The 19062-nt window shown below is 42.3% G+C and overlaps 1 long non-coding RNA gene across 1 annotated transcript; it reads right to left on the reverse strand.

Moving 5' to 3' along the window:
• Window positions 1-476: 476 nt before the first annotated feature.
• Window positions 477-6206, reverse strand: LOC132648923 (uncharacterized). The gene is made up of 3 exons (XR_009587309.1): window positions 6116-6206; window positions 5020-5276; window positions 477-1706 (listed from the first exon to the last, which is right to left on the reverse strand). It is a non-coding gene; the product is annotated as an uncharacterized LOC132648923 (long non-coding RNA).
• Between the last annotated feature and the right edge of the window lie 12856 nt (window positions 6207-19062).

Below are 19062 nucleotides of genomic sequence, written 5' to 3' on the forward strand. Positions count from 1 at the left end.
TTGTTGGGAAGAAGTATATTACGGGAGTGGGCTTTGAGGTTTCAGATGCTCAAGCCAGGCCTAGTGTCACTCACCCTGTTGCCTTGCAATCCAGATGTATAACTGTCAGCTACCTCTTCAGCACCATGTCTGCCCATATGCCACTATGCTTCCCATAATGACAACGGACTAAGCCTCTGAACCTGTAAGCCATCCCCAGTTAATTGCCTTCCTTTATAGGAGTTGTCATGGTCATGGTGTCTCTTCATAGCATTAGAAACCCTAACTAAAGCAACTATCATCCTTGATTTTCAAAGAAAAATAGAACTACATTGCTGAACTCACTTGGCATCACCTTAAATTCTAACAGCCAGAGAGTCTAACTCTGGAGTAAGTTTTTAGCTACTAAGAAGAACTGAGCTAAGCTCAAATACTTCTACATATATTGTATAACAAAACTCAAATATAATTTTGTACAATTAGAATGTTAACTTTTATTGACATCAATATTAAATTTTATTTTGCCCAAGTAATGAAGTTTAGCATTGATTTTTATTGCCTTGGCATTCAATTTTGGCATACAATATTTGTCTTATGAGAATCACAGCATGCATATTATTTAGTGCTAGGGTTTATGGTGCTGTTTACTACTATTATAGTTTTAGACATTTATCACTATTTTGTCACTATATAAGCAATTATTTTTAAATTTTGTAAAGAAGTGGTAAGAAAAATGATCATCACTTAATGAAATTAATCCCATGTGTTAAATGAAAATGAGGCAATGTAGCAACCACTGCTACAAATGGATTTACCCACTACCTGTTCTAATATCCATCTCAGGCTAATGGTGGCTTAATGGTAGAGGACTTGCCTAGAATTGTGAGGCCTGGATTCTGTCCCCAATATTGAAATAGAAATAGATAAATAAATGATTGATTGATACATAGAAAGAAAGAGAGAAGGTGGGAGAAAGAGAGAAAGAAAGAATGAAAGAAGGAAGGAAGGAAGGAAGGAAGGAAGGAAGGAAGGAAGGATAAAAGCTTTTTGATATGCTGTGATGGCCTCAGAAATGGGGGGGACCTCATTTTCCAAGATTTCTTGCAGATAGAATCAGCTGTCTTGTAAAGAGATGCATTCACTCAAATCAGAAAAATACAAAGTGGCATGGCACAGTGTAGAAGCTACATTCTTGAGACAAGAACCAAGCTCTTGTTTCTTCTGGGCAGCTAGGATTAAGGTTCAGGCAACACCAGAGGTACAAGATGGACATTATTAGCAGTGGGATTCGCCGTAACTGACCCATATTAGCATTAGAAATTCTCATGACTATGTGGCTCCATCAGTGCATCAAAACAAGTTCTCTGGCTGGGTTCCAGGACCTGAGAGAGGAAGTAGCCTGCTCTCTTAAATGTGGATGCCTTTAAATGCATCCTTTTTCTACAATAGAGTCTGCTATTTATAACTCAGGATCTTGGCTGATACTCATCTATTCACTCTTTAACAGACTTTACGTTCCCATTTGTAGACGCCTCTGAAAATGGAGGTTAGTGCCACCAGACAAGCTTCTCCTGGTTGGTGCTGCAGCAATGAATGACTTGCATGATGACTGTTGACATAAGCCAGTGAAGATGCCATTTGGAAAGCGAAAGTCCTTTGTCCACAGCACATGACAGTAAAAGCCATTGATTTTCAAATGTTGTGATGAGCCATGTTTTCCAACAACCCTAGTCCAGGGAGAGAGAAAAAAAAAAAAAAAACTCTATGGATCATCTGAGCTGCCATTGTTGTTCCCTGTTTTTCCAGCTAGGTACAATGGCATCATGAAGCATCCCTCAACCTGCACGTTTGGAGTCATAAACATACTTCCTCATGGTTCTACGAGCTAAAATTCAGGTGTGGCTCAACTGAGGGGCCCACATCGTATAGGGTGTAGTCACTCATTGGCTGTATTGGACTAGATTGCTCTAAAAGACTTCACTCATCCGTGTGGCACCTCCAATAGTCTGTATCTCTAAGGCTTACTCTTTAAGCCTAATTTAGGCTTCTCAGCACTGAGTTCACTTCCCAGTAACCAAATCAAGTGTCTAACAAGTGCCTGCAACTCAGAGACCCAGATGATCTCACTCGCTCTTCTAGGCTCTTTGGGTACCTATACTCACACAGGGACATTCCTCCTACAGATGCACAGACATACGCATAATTTTTAAAAATAAATTTACAAGAAAAACAAAAGAGCTACAAAAGTAGTATACAAGTTCTATATACACCATTTGGACTTTACCAATGTTAATACCTTGATACTCCAGTACCTCATCACAGGACTGTAGGACGATGCAGTACCGTTATCTCTAAATTACTGATGCTACTAAATTTCACTGTTTAATATACTAGTGATCATTTATTTAGCCCAAGGTTCTGTTCAAGGTCACATTTTGCATTTAGTAGTTCTTTCTCTCCTTTATTTCTTATGATCTCCAATGGTTGGTTAAATTTGTCTTTTGTGGTTTTGAAATGACAAATAGTTATTTTGCAGAATGCTGCTGTTCTTACCAACTTTTCCATTGCCGTGACAAACCACCACAGCCAAGGCAACTTATAGAACAGTTTATTCGGGCTTACAGTTTCTGAAAGTTAATTGGAATCTATGATCACCATGACAAGGAGCATTGCAGTAGGCAGGGAGGCATCATGCTGCAGTAGAGGATACACAAGAATGAGACAGAGAGAACACACCTAGAGTGGCATGTGCTTTGGAAACCCAAAAGCCCATCCCCAGGATGCACCTCCTAATTCTTTCCCAACCATTGCACCAACTAGGGACCAAGTATTAAAATATATGGAGACCTATAGACCTATGGGGACCATTCTCATTCAAACCACCACAGCGTCTAAACTTGATTCTGTTTGACCATCTCTCATAATTAAGATGTCAGAACAAATTTTGGAAGTCACCTAAACTCTTTTTTTGGGGGGAAAAGGGGTGTCCAAGACAGGGTTTCTCTGTAGCATTGGCTATCCTGGACTCACTTTGTAGACCAGGTTGGCTTTGAACTCACAGAGATCCTCCTGCCTCTGCCTCCCTGAGTGACCTAAACTCATAAACCCAGTAGGATGATATTTCAGCTGGTTCATATTGGTCCAAGTAAAGCATGAAACTAATTTGATTCCAGAAGAGGATGAATAGAATCCACATCTAGATCAGAAAACCAGATTGACCCAAAGCAAAGGAAGAGATAAATGATATCCACCTTTGAATCACCATCACCAGTGGCTTTTCAAAAACACCTCTAACACTACATTAAAAGACAACCGAAGCAGGGTGTGACAGTGCACACCTTTAGCCCCAGAACTTAGAAGATAGAGGTTGACTGGTCTTTGTGAGTTCAAGGAAATACACAGAGTTCAAAGAGAGAATTGTCTCAAAAAGAGAGAAAGAAAGACAACTAAGAAAATGAAAATATAGCCTCTATATCACACAATAAAGCCCTTTTCTGTGTTACAATGTGTGATGACTGAGGACAACCGTGGATAAAAATCTCCCTTAAAAAGAAAATACCTCCCAGGAGATGGAGAGGTATCCTCTACATGCCACACTTTTTAAGAATTTATTTGTATATTTATTTTTGTGTGTGTGTGTGTGTGTGTGTGTGCATGTTGTGTGCCCATGCACATGGGTTTGTATACTGTGGCAGGAAGAGGGCGTTGAATGTCTTCATTACTTGTAATCTATTCCTTTTGAGGCAAGGTCTCTCCCAGAACCTAGCACTCACTTTTTTTGTTTGTTTGTTTGTTTGCTTGCTTGCTTGCTTGCTTGTTTTGTTTCATTTTGCTGGCCGGCCAGCAAACCCAGTAATTCTCCTGTCACCACAAGCCTTGGATTATAGGCATGTGGTGATGTGGTGAGATGCCCACTGAGTTTAAACTCCAGTCTTTATGATCACAAAGCAAGCACTCTTAAATGCTGAGCCATGTCTCTAGCATCAGAGCTGCCACATGCTGAGCATCCATGCCAGGGCCAGACCCTCCCCTCGTTACTTTTACCCAGTACTTGGGCATGACAGTAAAATTAGACCCAAAGTATTTCTGCTTGTCAGAAACATCCTCTGATCATTGCTCTCCATTCACAATCTCCCTCATCAGCCTAGTAGAAACTTACTCAGGGCTACACTGCACCATAAGACACCATGTCATAGTGGTGAGACATTTAAAATTCTATTAACTATTTTAAATACACGGTGCATTATTAGTAATTGTAGTCGTCATAAGGAATCACTCCAAGCTAATGTTTGGTACTCATTATTTGACTCCTCCCCTTTCATCTCTACCAACCACTGTCCCCAGACTCTGGCGTCCAGTATTCTCTGTTTCTATGGCTTGACTAATTAAAACTCTGCCTATGAGTAACATGATACAGTTCTTCTCATTCTCTGTCACATGAACTCTAGATTCAACCATGCTGCTCAGAATAATTGCATTTCACGTTCTGTAATGTTGACTAGTATTCGTGTGTGTGTGTGTGTGTGTAGTTTAAATCCATTTGTCCATGTTTATTTTCTGTTGTTGCCATAAAACACTGACCAAATGCAGCTTAGGGAAGGAAAGGGCTTATTTCCGCTTACAGTTTATAGTCCACCATGAAGGGAAGCCAACACAGGAAACAGGAGGCAAAAACTGAAGTAGGGGAAATGGGGGAACACTGCCTTACTGGCTTGCTCAACCTGCTTTCTTTCTTTTTTTTTTATTCACTTTACATCCTGGTCACAGCCCCATCCCTCTTTTCTTCCCAGTCCCACCCTCCATTCCTCTCCCATCCCCTTCCACTATTCCTCAGAAAAGGGGAACCCCTTCCCATCCACTCCAGCTCATCAAGTCAGAGCAGGATTGGGCATGTTCTCTTTCCCTGTGGCTTGGCATGGCGGTTCCTCCAGAGGAAATTAATTGAAAAACTAGCAATAGAGTCCATGTTAGAGACAGCCCCAGCTCCCCTTACTAGGGAACCCACATGAGGCCTGAGCTGCTTACATCTGAGCTACTTACATCTTTGTAGGGGGCCTAGGTCCAGTCTATGAAAGGTTCTCTGTTGATGCTTCAGTCTCAGCAGGCCCCTCTTAGCCCTGTTTAGTTGTCTCTGCTGGTCTTCTTGTTAAGCTCCTGTTACCTCCAGGTCCTTTTCTCCTTCCCCTTTTCCACAAGGCTCCCTATGCCTCACCCAATGTTTGGCTGTGAGTCTCAGCATCTGTGTCGAAGCACTGCAGTGTGGAGCCTCTCAGAGGACAACTCTGCTTGATTCCTGTCTGCAAGCATAGCATAGTGTCAGGGGTTGGTTCCCTCCCATGGGTGGGTCCTAGGTTGGGCCAGGTATGTTTGGACCTTCGGTCAGTCTCCACTTTATCTGCTCTATCATTATCCCTGAACGTCTTGCAGGCAGAGTGAATTCTGAGCTAACGTTTCTGTGGCTGGGTTGGTGTTCCCCTCCCTCTACTAGGAGGTCTAATTAGAGGGTGTCCTCTTCCATCTCTATGGCTCCTGCTACTAAAAGTCTCTGCTAGAGTTCTTCTCATATCCCCCCAGGAGACTGCCCTGGTTTAGGTCTCAAGTTTTTCCGAGAAATGCCCTCACCCAGTTTCTCTTTTCTCTGCAGGCTTTTTGTCCTCTTTCTCCACATCCTTGCCATGTGTGCTCTCACCTAAGTTTTTGATCTTAGCCATTCTAAGGGGTGTAAGATGGAATCACAGAGTCATTTTGATTTGAATTTCCCTGATGGCTAAGAACATTGAGCATTTATTTTAGTGCTTCTCAGCCATTTGATAGTCTGCTGTTGAGAGTTCTCTGTTTATCTCTGTACCCCATTATTTAATGGATTATTTTGTTGTTGTTGTTATTTTAGTGTTTAATTTTTTTAGTTCTTTATATATTTTTGATATGTTTTAACATCACTCAGGTGAGATTTAAAAGTAAGCTAATTCTGCATGTTTACAAACCAGGCTCAATAACCCAATCCCAATGCTTTCCGATTCTTCTGTACATAATTTTACAAGATGCTTCTTCTTCAATGCTCACATATCCTACTGTGTGAAGATGCATGGGGTCTATACAACTGAATCAAAAATAAAAGCCTTTGGGGAGAATTTACCTCAAAGTAGAATAAGAGCAGAACCCCTTTATTCCCCGGCTCTCTTTGACACTTGAGCTTCCGTGTATTCTGTTTTCCCTTCATAGGACAGTCTTCTCTGTCTTCTTTGCCTTGTTAATGCTTACCCATCCTCTGGGTTTTGGCTTAATTATCACTGCTAAGAAGTGTTTTTTAACCTTCACACTCCTAAGCCATGTGACCTACCAATGCCCTATGCTTACTCAGCAACCTATATGCCACTATCTTAACAATTAACAGTTACTGGAACTGTTTGTTTAATTTTCCGTCTCCCTCACATGCTATAAACTCCTGAAAAGAGTAAACATATCATGGTTGGTACAGTTAGCGTTCAAAGAATATTCACACTTAACTATCAGTTTACTAAGGGAGTGTCTCCTGTGGACAGCACAAAAATAACCTCGGATGATTTTGAATGGCCAAACAGTAAGAATGTTTTCTCACAGATGAGTAAACTGAGGCACAAAACGGTCAGAGATTGGTTATTATAAAGCCAAAACTTAAAATTCCTCAGGGTCTCCATGTCACAGTAATGATGCCTGATACATATTTAGGATTTACTAGCCATGATCCATAGACAGTCTCATTAGGATACCCATTTTATAAAGAGGTGGTACAGCTGAGATGTAAACCCAGGAAATTGCATAATTTACACCGTCAGTCACATTGTAACAGATACTGGTAACTTGAGCCCAAATATTTATTGACAGTAAACACTATTGGCTATTAGTGGGTCACTTCTTAAGATGTATTTGCAAGCTGATCCAAAATAAACAGCTCAGTTTGCTAGATAGTGATGTGAACAAAAACAGAATTATGCTAGTCAAGGAGGACCCTGGGTAAGATACTCAATCCTCATTCAGAAAGGCAAATGGGATGGACATAGGAAGAGGGGGGAAATAGGAAACAGGACAGGAGCCTACCACAGAGAAACTCTGAAAGACTCTACCCAGCAGGGTATCAAAGCAGATGCAGAGACTCATAGCCAAACTTTGGGTAGAGTATAGGGAATTTTATGAAAAAAGGGGGAAATAAAAAGACCTGGAGGGGACAGGAGCTCCACAAGGAGAGTAACAAAACCAAGAAATCTGGGCACAGGGGTCTTTTCTGATACAGATACTCCAACAAAGGAACATGGAGATAACCTAGAACCCCTGCACAGATGTAGCCCATGGCAGCTCAGTGTCCAAGTGGGTACCCTAGTAAGGGGAACAGGGACTGTCTCTGACATGAACCTAGTGGCTGGTTCTTTGATCACCTCCTCCTGAGGGGACAGCAGCCTTACGAGGCCACAGAGGAAGACAATGCAGCCAGTCCTGATGAGACCTGATATGCTAGAGTCAGAAGAAAGGGGAGGAGGACCTCCCTATTAGTGGACTTAGACAGGGGCATGGGAGGAGAAGAGGGAGGGAGGATGGGATTGGGAGGGGACGAACGAGGGGGCTACAGCTGGGATACAGAGTGAATAAACTGTAATTAATAAAACTAAATAAATAGATTTTTTAAATGAAAAGAAAAACATAATTATGACCAATATGGTTGAATCACTGCAATAGGGGATACATGAATCACGGCAACCACTTCACTTCCCAAGACCTGCTTCTTTACTAGTTAAAAAAAAAAAAAAAAAAAGGAGGTGAGGTAATACAAATGAATTCTTACAACACTTTGATTGTGTCTCTCACTTCATCTTGAAGCAATTAACAGGTACATCAAGTGGAAAGAATCACCTTTGCCAAATATTGAATGTGAGGTTGTAACGTAAACTCTAGTGTTTGCTCTACAAAATTCAAATAATGTTTGGCAAAGTGAAGGGCTCTTGATCCTCCACCTAAAAGCAGAGGTTTTCAAATCTCAACTATCAACTTTTTTTTTTTCCTTCTCTTTCTATTGACAATATTTGCATTTGTGGGGAGAGGGAGGCCCAGACTTGTGTTAAGAGTTTGACTGTTGGGAAAAAAAGTACACACCTGCGGGGAAGGATGTTTAACAAGACACAAGGCCTCAGTGTCTGCCTGACTCCTTCCAAGATGGCCCCTCCCCCACTGCTGCTTTGTTCCAACGCTAGATCAGAGGCTCGTGTGGAAACTTGCTTAAGTCAAATACTATCACAAAACTCCAGCCCAGCTATGCTGGGAGGAAAACAAGATTCTTGCCAGAGAAATGTTGGAGCCAGAGGTTCTGGAAGAGCTGGAAACTCACGCCAGGGCTCCATGCAGTGACCAGCCTCCAGAACTGGCCCAGAACTTTCTCCTATTCCTGGGGTGACAAGACTGCTGAAACTACTCTTCCCCGCCCAAACCTTCTGAGAATTGCTTTTCTAATAGACAGCAGTGCACACTTTCTTCACTTGGTGTCACAGGAAGGGAAAAGGTTCCAAGGTGATTCTGTGCTGCACCTCCAAAGTTCTAAGACCATTCCAACCATCTAGGGCTCCCAGGGCTCCTGGTTGCATTTAGAACTAAATAAATTTGCATAAAGGGCTTAACCCTCTAAAGGTTAAGTTCCCCCCACTGTAAAATTAGAGTAATTATGCCCCCACTTAAGGATTCAACAAGATAACACCTGGCATACACCACATGCTTAATAAAAGGGAGTGCTTATTATTCTATTCATGAGGGTCACCTAAGGTCATTTTTTAGAGCTTCTAAAACCAATGAAATGTTTAAAGAAAGTTGTTTAAGTGTTTTCCAGAAGGATTTTTTTTAATGCTTTAGAACAATTCTCCACATGATTTTGTGAGGCGGAGGCGATAGCTCAGTGGGTAGTGTGCTTCCCTAGACTTTCAGAAGCCCTATATGCAATCCCCACACAATATACTCTGGACACCAAGGCACATGTCTGTGATGCCAGCACTTGGGAAGTGGAGGCAAGAGAAGGAGAGGTTCAAGGTCATCTTCAGGTGTATAGTGACTTTGAGTGAGGACAGCCTAGTATCTATGCCCAGTGTGAGAAAATAAGCAGTGTCTTATAAGATATGTGTACATAAACACATATATAACATTTAATTTAACAAATTATAACCAGCAATCATCAGAGTTATTCAAACATTTACTCTCATTGAAGTTCACATAGCTATACTTGAAAATAAACTTCTTGTTTGCTGGTTTCAGTACAGTATATATATATATATTTTTTTTTCCACACAAAGTTTTCAGAGGGCTGGAAAGCGCGTAAGAGCATTTACTGTTCTTTCAGAGGACCCAGTTTCAGTTCTCAGCACCAAGATGGCAGCTCAGACCCATCTGTAACTCCAGCTCAAGGGGATCCAACTCCTTCTCTGGCCCCTACAGGAACTATGCACATGTAATAGTGTGCATATACTTAATAAACACACATATGCTTAATACATACACACGAAAATGTCTAAATAAAATAGGTCTCTAACAGTCTGAAGGATTCAAACCCTTCTTAAAGGGTTTAAAATTTAGCTAGCTAGCTATTTACTCATAGCAACTCAGCCTGGATTACAATTGTGTGCTACCATTCCTGTCAAGCAAACAACAGCACATAAGATACCATAGCACTCTTGTTACTAATAAGAGTTGGGAGGAGCAAAACCTGAAGGTCCTCTTCCCACTCTACTTCCCACAGCTGCAAATATATGTCTCCCCAAACTCCCACTCCAGTCACTACCACATCTCCTGAGATCTGAGTCGTTGCTGGAGATTCACCAAGGACTACACAAGGGAAAGGTCAGAAAACTGTGCTTGCATTTGCCTTGTCCGTCCCATGGGTTCCTTGTCCCATCTGTCTTGATCTCTATTTCCCACTAACTTTTTGACCCTGTAACCTGTTGCCATTTTCTTCCTCGCAAACCCCGCTAACCTTATCAGCTACAGAATTTGTTATAATATGTGGTTATTGGACCTGCTTCTAGCTTCCTGTGCAATGTTGCCTATAGAGGCAGGAAAGCTTAAAACCTCTGCTGATGCCATGGAAATCTCTTCAGGCCCTTGCCTGTCACCCTTTGTAGTTACTCGAATTTCTGGGCCATTTTTTAATGTCCCGTTTTTGTTGGTGTTAGATCTCTTGTTAAAGGTACATATGTTTTCTGTCCCTTAAACTTCTCCATACAGCTAGGAATGTAAATCCAGGCAGAATATCCATATCGCATATCTATATGCATGCCTGAGCAAGCTGTTCTTTGCCTATGTACAGAAAGCTCTTCTTTGCCTATGTTCTTTGCCTTCGTCAGAAAGACTAAGAAGGTTCAAGGATTATTGTATAATTTAAAACCCAACTTAACCTTCAATCTTGTCAGCATTTATCATTGTAAGCTGCTGAGGGTTACTAGGAACTCAAATATCTAATTAATTTTCAAATTTGCTTCTATGCAAGTACTACCATCAAGAATTCAGTGAGGAGAACTGAGTAATAGAACAGAGCCAGGCCTTCCTATGTTCCTGAATATAAACCCATTAAGGTCAACACTCCATTGTTCTTTTTGTTCCTGGCCCTCTCTTGGCTCCAGCTGATCACAACTTGCTCAACCAACCACGGACCCCCTAATAAACTAGAACATTGGAAACAAACCTGGGATTTCTAGGCCTCCAGCCCAGAATTTTTCCCCTTGCTTTCTTTCAGCTAAATTCCACTGTCCTTTGAGGCCTGCAATAAATCTCTTCCCCACCTGAAGCTTCCAATTATCCCTGTTGGCAAGAGTTCTCTAGCCGCTGGCTCGCACATCTCTTAGTTTTTCACTCTGTTATGGCACTTACTTCATTCTGCCTCACGTTCCAAGAAGCTGTTCACCACAGATCAGTCTTACCCATGAGACCAGAAGCAACGCAAAGGCAGGGAGCCTACTATGTTCGTTTCTGGTTCTGTCCCTCCTAGTGCCCCTCTACCCCAGTGCTTTGCATGCTACAGTCCACAATCTGGTCCATTGTTCAAAGAACCCATTGTTGGAACATCCAGGAGCGCTGGACATCTTGAGCGCCGTCTGCAGCATGAATGGTAACTACTTTGCCAAAAGCAGGAAGGAACTCATCCAAGCAGCACCATATTTGGCCTGCCTGTGGGACCATTTGTTTTCCTGTTTTCCACTCATTCTTAATTACAGTCGAGCTGCCTCATGCGTTTCCTTTTTCTGCTACTGGAACACACCATCAGTTAGCTTTCTGTGTCAGTTCAGTATTGATGCAGGAAGTTCCAGTCAGTAAGTTTCCTTCTTGTTTCCAGACCTGCTGGAGGAGTCCAACATCCATGGCCAACAGTCAGAATTCATTAGAGTTCCTGCTTCTCCTTGGTGACCTGGGCTGGGCAAAGAGGGAAAAGCTGGACTGGAGACTGAAGACTGCACTCAAGCTTTAACCCTGACACCTGCTTTTCACAACTTGGCTCATTTCATCTGTGAAATGAGACAAGTAAGGCTTATGTGAAAAAGTAAGGGTTTTTCTAGGGTCTGGGTGTGCTAGGCAAGTAAAGTGCTAGTGCATGTATTAGAGAAGTTTGTCCCACTGAAGGGATGACCATATCTGACCCAGGAATAAGAAAGGCATGGCCCAGTTTGGTGATAAATAATATGATAAATAGCACTTGGGAAAAATGATCTGTCATCTCATCAAGGGCTCATCACAGACAGACTCAGTGATGGGCAGTCATGTTCTCTTGTGAACTGGCTGCCACTTTCTTCCCACTCACCTTCAAGACTCTTATCATCAAGTTATCTTTAAGAACAGAGACTCCAGGCAAATGGGTCCTACCTCTCGTACCACTAAGGAGACTGTCATGTTGCTATTGGCTCCCCTACCAAGGGTATTCTGCCTAATTCATTTAAGGAAGTGGGGTACAATTCACCCACCATTTCTTGACTTGCCTATGCAAGCCGATCATCAGGGCTTATATTATCCTATCCTTCTTTGTTAAGAAACACATTCTGGGTGTGTTGCTCACCCTGAATAAGCCTCTAAGGCACAGACGACTACAAGTTATGTCTTCAAGATCACAGCATCAAGGCACTGTCTTTTCTAGAGGCAAGACAGGCCACAATTTCTAGGTTGTGACCTAGAAATGCAAAAGGTCCAACAAACTATAAGGCATTCATTGTTCACAAGGATAACCATTGTCTTTGCTAACTCTGTAGAGCTTAATCGAGTTTAAAACCCTGCTCACTGCCAGGGTCCATGGCTTTGAAATATATTGTTCCCAAATTACTAGCAAGCCACATCTCAGCTACAAAACCATACAGCATCCCTGAGAAGGTAAACTAAAATCCTAACCACATCTACTGAAAGAGCGTGTATTTCTTGATTTGTAAAAGGCCCAACAAACATGATCCAGAGCTATAGAAGCAACTACCAGAACACACTGAAATTCCAAGAGGTTGTCCCATGTTCTAACCAATCCTCCTTCATAACAGATTCTGTCCTTAGAAAGCCTCAAAGTGGGAAACAGAAAATGACGTTGGCACTGATAGTTTTACTCTCTATTCATCTAAAGGTCGTCAAACCAGGATACTCTGTATAAGTGGAGTAAAACACAGAAAAAAAAAGAAATACATTATAAAAATGTTCTGAGAGTTTTAAATTTTGTCCTTATCTTAAAAGTCTTTGTTTTTATAAAAGATTAGCCCTACCTTTTGGAAACCAATGGGTCTAATAATCAGAACATATTTCTGATTATTAAATGTTAAAATAATTTCACAATATCAGGTATTTAATCACCATAACAGAACTCAAAGTTTGAGGAACACTGGCTGTTGTTCCCCTCTAATGCTCACCTTTCTCATCTACACAGTAATAACAGGAATGCATGGCCTGGCTTTCTCATCCCTCATGGCTATTGATCTTACATTGTTGATGGGACACAGGTTTACAAAAAGCAAAGATTAATAGGGTTATGAAGATATATAAAGTTGCTAAGGTTTTGTTATTTCCCATCATCTGAGGACATACACACACACACGAGTGCATGCATCTGAGTCTGGTGGTATAGGCTTAGACTCCCAGATACTCTGGAGGCTGAAGCAGGAGAAGCATAAATTCAAGGCCTGCCTAGGTTTCAGAGAAAGACAACATAGTGAAAGTAGGATGTCTCAAAGTAAAATGCACAAGCTAGATGGTAGACCCGTTGTTAAACTATTTGTTTTGCACATTTGAGGACCTGAGTTGGATCTGCAGAATCCCTGTTGGGGGAGGAGAGGAAGCCAATTATAGTGATACACGTCTGTAAGCTTGGGGCTGGGGAAACATAGACAGGCCTGGGGCTCGCAGGACAGTCAGCCTCTCTAACTTGGTGAGTTACAGGCCATCCAAAGACCTTTTCTCAAAATAGAAGTTGATGGCACCTAGGGAATGGTCCTTGTCAAAGGAACAACTCCTGAAGTTTCCTCCTTTCTCTATAAGTGCACACATGTGTACCCATAGGCACATAAACATGTATACACAAAAATAAGAAAGAAGTTAAAACAGGGTAAAGGTGTGATGTTCAATGCATATAATCCAAGAACTTGAGAGGCAGAAGATCTGGGGTTCAATGTTATGCTTAGCTGTATAGGGAGTTCCAGGCTACCCTGGGTTTCATGAGACCCTTCCTCTAAGAACAACCCCCTCCCCCCAAAAAAGAGTTTCTGAAGTGCCAGGTATGGGAGCTCACACCCATAATCCCTGCTGAAAAGCAGAGAGGCAGAAAGATCACTGGACGTTGTAGGCTAGCCTGGTCTACACAGCAAGATCCTGTCTCAAAGACAAAGAGAGAAGAGTGGCTAGAATTACAGTCCAGTGGTAGAGAAGCAGGGCACCCTGAAGCCTGCAGCCTCAGCTTCTCTCAACGCCCGGTAGCAATGGCACAGATTTTATGAGTACCCATTCAGAACTCTTTTTTTGAAAATATGTGTGTTTGTTATATTGGAGCAAGTTCTTAAAAGTCCCATTTCAACTCTGAGTTACAACGCTAGTTAAAGGGAGGTCCTCCTATAAAACAGTTACCTAAAACAAGAAAAGGAAGAAAATGTCAGGCTGAGCGTGTATCTGAATCAGTGTTTTATGAAGCACAGCCAATGCCACATGACAGTTCAACAGGGCACCAGGTTGAAACCCTGCTAAGTAAATGCAGCTCCCAGTTCACTGCAATGGGGCACAGACCCCTGCGGCAATGCATAGGCCTGCAATGCAATTGTCACTGCAAAGTTGTAGAAGATCTTTGACTCAATCTTCATGAGTTAAAACTGCGGTCTTTCTCCCGAATTACAGAATTTTACTATGTGGTATTTCTTCACAACTGGGAAACAACGAACAGTACATTAAAAGCCATTATTCTGAGTGGAAGACCACAACAAGAGGTTGTCCACTGATAAGTCAGATATCCAAACATAAGTTATAGGAAAGACAAGCTATGGAAAGGAGTGGAGTGAGGGACTCAAATTGAAAGTCACAGCATCAGCCCATTGAACTCTCATATCTTTGTTTTTTTAATTTGAGAAAGTATTTTACGATTAGTTTTAGCTTGGAGAGAGTTATAGACTGGTATCATTTCATAAAACTTCTGCATAGCATTTCAACATTTGAAAAACAATGTGTCTGGAATCCCGACTACCAAACAAAGCAAAAGAAAAAGCATAGTAATTCCGGGACTGCCGGAGTTACTAGTGTGCCGCCACTAGAGGGCGCGTGATGCTCACCTGTAAAATATGTATTTCTAAATAAAAAAATATATATATGAAGCTGCAGTCATGAGAAAGAACTTGAGTGGGAATTCTCTGTAAACTGCCTCATGCCGTTTCTGTAGCCTTTCATCCCCCCTAATATTGTCCCAACTCAGACCTTGTCCCTCCTCTTCACTTCTGCAAGAGGCTTTTCTGAGTTCTGGTTTTCCACAAACTTCCAGCATGAAGCGGGCCCAGTCCTTGAGTATATGGGCCTAGCACACTGAATGGGCTTAGTATATAACAACTGAGCTATTGAATTTTAAATCTGAGATACGGTTGATGTAAAAAGTTTAAAAAAAAAAAAACAGTGCTTTTTGGCAAGTTTTTACTGACAGTCTGGTGCCCATTGGCTTTGAGACATGGCAATGTGTGGTCAATGTGAATGAGACATTCTTCCATCTTTCAGAGACCTCCCAAAATAACTGGAGTGACTTTGAATATAAAAGGGACAGGAAGGGGCAGAAAGGGTGAACAATTTGAAGGAACTTTAAAGATAGATAAAGCTTTAAGGACACAGACTTATTGTCTCTTGTTGTCTTTAATCCATTGCCAAAGTCTATGTTCAAAACACTCAGATCTCTTAATTTACGGAGAGTGTATAGATGACTGATTGATTACTCAGGTCTGCTGTGAGTGCAAAATGAGGCTCAGCCACCACTGTCTGTTTCTTTTTGCGCTGGCAACACTAAAACCCACACAAGGGAAATAACCTGGTCAAGGTCACTTAGCCTCGGGAAGAGGGGGAGAGTTTTCAGAGCGTTAGGATGCTGAGGCAGATCAGTGGCCTGTTAAACATGGAACCATATGTTTCCTGTTCTGAAGGTCACAGTGACTCCCACAGCAGACAACTGGAACAGACAACAATCCCAGACAAATGGAATGCTTTGCAAATTTTTCTTCTTTAAAAAATATTTCATGGTTTCTTTTCATTTTCTTCCCCTCCCTCCCCCTTGGGAGATCCCTGAATGCTTTAAAATACATAGCCAAATTTTTAATAAAAATTAACATAGATCGGTAGAATAAACGTAGATAGCTCTACCTGCCAAAAGATAGCCAGTGTTTGAAATGTGACTCCCTTACCCCATCTCTTGGTTTCTCTTTTGAGTTTCCCCACATATGCTCATATCTTCAGACAGTGCATTTCCTCTACTTTGTGGGTATTGTGAAAAAAATGAATCATGCATGTTTCAGGTTTTGTTTTTGGTTTTAGTTTTGTTTTCTGCAATTTAATTCTTTGCTACAATTGCATTCAAAAAATTTCCAAACTCCGAGTCGGGGATGGAAGGAAATGTTAGGGTAATTGCAGAGTCTGGAGTCCGTGCCCTCCCTGCCACTTCGTGAGGCAGTTGACAATTGCTGAACTACCTTGTAGGCCGCCTGGGGCCTGTGACACAGAGTTTTCTTCAGCTGAGGCAATGTGCAAGATGAAGCTAGAGCTGAGCTGCGTATGACAGTGAAGGAGAGAGACTCCGTTTTGTGTCCTAAGCTGCCTTCCCTAAGGGTTTGGCTCTCTCTTCTCTCCGTTTGTTTTGTTTTGTTTTGCTTCTTTCAAATGCCGTAACTTGAGGAGCCTGCCCAGGATGCTCAGACTTTCATCCAGACATAGATGATTAGAGGAACAGTGCGGTACAGGCTCTGCTGCTATGACGAGCAACAGCGTGCTGCTTCATGCTTCACCACCCACATTGAAACGTTACCTTCTTCCCAGCTAGCACCTCATTGGATCTCCCTCCTCGCCTAAGCCACCCTGGTCTTTCTCGCGCCTGGACCACTGCTGTGCCAGCTGCTGCGCTTTGCATCCTATCGTTCTCCCGGTTCTCCTCAGCTTGCTCAGCTGCCCTTCGTTCAGACTCTTCAAGGGCTTCCGAATTGCACTCAGAACAAAATCCAAGAGTCCTATGAACATGGCTGCCCAGCCCAATAATGGCTTTCCTTTCACCTGTTTCTCCACTCATCCACGTTCCTCTGCCCCTTCCTATCATGAGAGTCTTCCTACCCCCTCCCAAGCTTGTTGCATCTTAGGGTAGCAGCTCTGTGAGGCAGGTGCGGTCCCTCCCCCGGAGCTGTATGTGTCTGTTCGCTTCTTATCTCAGTACCAAAGTCAGCTTCCCAGAAATGCTTCCTGGATTACTAGGAACAGCCCACAGGCCCCGCGGCCCTACAGAGGCCCTTCTACCAAACACTTTATTTCCTTTGCACTCCTTATCAGTGACTGAATTTCTTTGTTGTTGTTGTTCACTTGTTTGTTTTTTACCCTAAGATCTTGTGTCCGGGAACTCTGGCTTCGGCCTCCTCTGTTCTAATCTGTCTCTGCAGCATTTGGTGCAAGGCTTATCGCACACTGGGAAATCGCTGTAGAGCCTTACAAATGAATGAACATAACGCTGTTGGTGCAGTGCCTTGACATTTCCTCAGCCAGCGCCAGCAGGGATGTGCACAGGGTCTATGATTTCTTATTATCCTGTCCTCCAGGAGAAGGATTTTCTTTGTTGTTTATATTTATTAAAGTATTGGACTCTCCACTTCCAGACTGGCTTCACAGATGCAAAGAAACCACATTAATTACCTTGTGCCTTAAGTAAAGCCATCCATGTCCTCAACGCTTCCCTCCAGTCTATATTACTGTCCAATGTATAATCACGAGGCCTAACCAGAGGCTGTGCTCGCGCCCTTCGAATGCATTAACTACATGAAGCAACCAGAGTGGATGATCCTCAAAACCACACATCAAATCCTGTCACTCTCTGGTCTTAAACTCTTTAACGGCTTTCTTTTGCTTAGCCATAAAAAAATAAAAATAAATAAAAATCCCAGATCCTCCCCAGCCCCATGTCCCCTCGCTCTCCTGGCTCTCACTGGGCTTGTACCTTATTGTCCCTCCTTTCCTTTGAAATACTTCAAGCTCAGAGACAAACTGGGGTGTTCTCGTTACCTTTTCCTTTGAAATACTTCAAGCTCAGAGACAAACTGGGGTGTTCTCGTTACCCGAGAAACAAGCAGAGCAAATTCATGTTCCCACTGCTTTGAGGGGAAACTCTTTCCAGAGCTCCTAGAGCTGATTCTCTGAAGGTCAAAGTCAACAAACAAGTTAGTAATGTCCTTTATTCATAGAAGATGGAAAAAAACAAACAAACATGTGATTATTTAATTACCTACATGACAAAAGGTTGTTGTTTTTTCTTTAAATAAGTACTGCAAAGTGAAATAAAAATGTTAGTAGAAATACATCCAGATACCTTGGGATAACTTCTTTTCTCTGGGCAAAGCAGTGAAGGGAAAGGGCGGTGGGCCAGTGTCTCGTAGTTTTCAAGCTGCAAGCAACTCCCTAGTTCTGCCTGTCAGCAGGATGATGAAGACACCTGCTAGGACAGTTTCCGGTATGGTAAGCAGAAGCACCCCATTACATATAAGCAGTAATTGCCCTTACAGCAGCTAACAAACTGTAAAAAGGACTCCGGATTCACTGCTTTGTCTTCAAAGCACCTCCCTCTTACTGTGGGCATGATCAGCTCATTTTCTCAAAGAGAAAGCTCCATCCTGTTCGCCCTTCTCTTCTGAATATAGTGACAATGAAATCTTTTCACCAATCAGACCAACATCAACTAAAACTGAGACCCCAAATACACTTCCTTAAACACTTCAAGCTCCGAGTAGGCTTTCAAACTCTTCATTAGTTCATTATTAGGCCACTTCATCTATGCATGCTAACCAATCACCCTGGGGCTTAAAACAGAGCTTGGTGGCCTGTGAGGGTAAGGTGTTATCATTTGGAGGGGGAAGGGCTTGGACAACAGCTGGTTGCTTTTAAGGGAAATGGCCTCTCTGGAAGGAAAATCGGCCCTGGTTCCTGACTATAAACAGAAATTAGTAATGCAGGAGTAGAACAAATAAGCATCGTGGGCTGCTGGGAAAGAGAAAAGGCCAGATGACTTCTATACCTCGCTGAGATTTTTAGTAGACTCAGTGGCAGCCAGAGACTTGGGACAGACAAACCTTAATTTAGAGTGCTGGTTCACTTCACGTGCTTCATAATGGTGTGTGCTGGGCAAGTTACAAAATTCTGTGAGCTCAGCTTTCCCACCAGAAAAATGGGTGCTGTAACACCTACCTAACAGCATTGTTTGGAGTAATTAGAGTAACACAGGAGCCCTTGAGCATACCACATAAATGCTGATGTACTATATAAATGCTGATGACATCATCTGCAGACGGGAAGGAAAATCAAGTAGGGTACAGACAAGGTTTGTAGATTTCAATGTGCTCTTTTAATTCCGCAATG

This window comes from Meriones unguiculatus, chromosome 18 (genome assembly GCF_030254825.1).
Source record: "Meriones unguiculatus strain TT.TT164.6M chromosome 18, Bangor_MerUng_6.1, whole genome shotgun sequence".
NCBI lineage: Eukaryota > Metazoa > Chordata > Mammalia > Rodentia > Muridae > Meriones > Meriones unguiculatus.